The sequence below is a fragment of the Neovison vison genome, chromosome 2, assembly GCF_020171115.1.
Source record: "Neovison vison isolate M4711 chromosome 2, ASM_NN_V1, whole genome shotgun sequence".
Lineage (NCBI taxonomy): Eukaryota > Metazoa > Chordata > Mammalia > Carnivora > Mustelidae > Neogale > Neogale vison.
In genome coordinates this window covers 59083003-59083327 of record NC_058092.1, presented here as the reverse complement: position 1 = coordinate 59083327, position 325 = coordinate 59083003, and positions in this window count along the sequence as shown.

The window sequence follows — 325 nt, the reverse complement described above, 5'->3', positions numbered from 1 at the left end:
GTTAATGTTCATTTTTAAATTAATTATAGTCCTGTTACTTTTGATTGTACATTTTAAATTCTTTATATTCCTTTACCTTTGTATAACAACACCCTGTTTATATGGGAGTGCTTCGTTTAAAACATATCAGATTCATGATCAACTATAACCATGGATACTCATAATTTTTGTGACTTTCTTTTTCATGGAGAATACCCAAATTCGTTGACTATTTCCTACCACAACATCACACAGTTTATTTCATGTGATAAAATAGTACTCCATAGTGTGCTTCTTGAATTAACTTAAAACAGACTTTTGGACACTGAACAACTATTTTAACTGC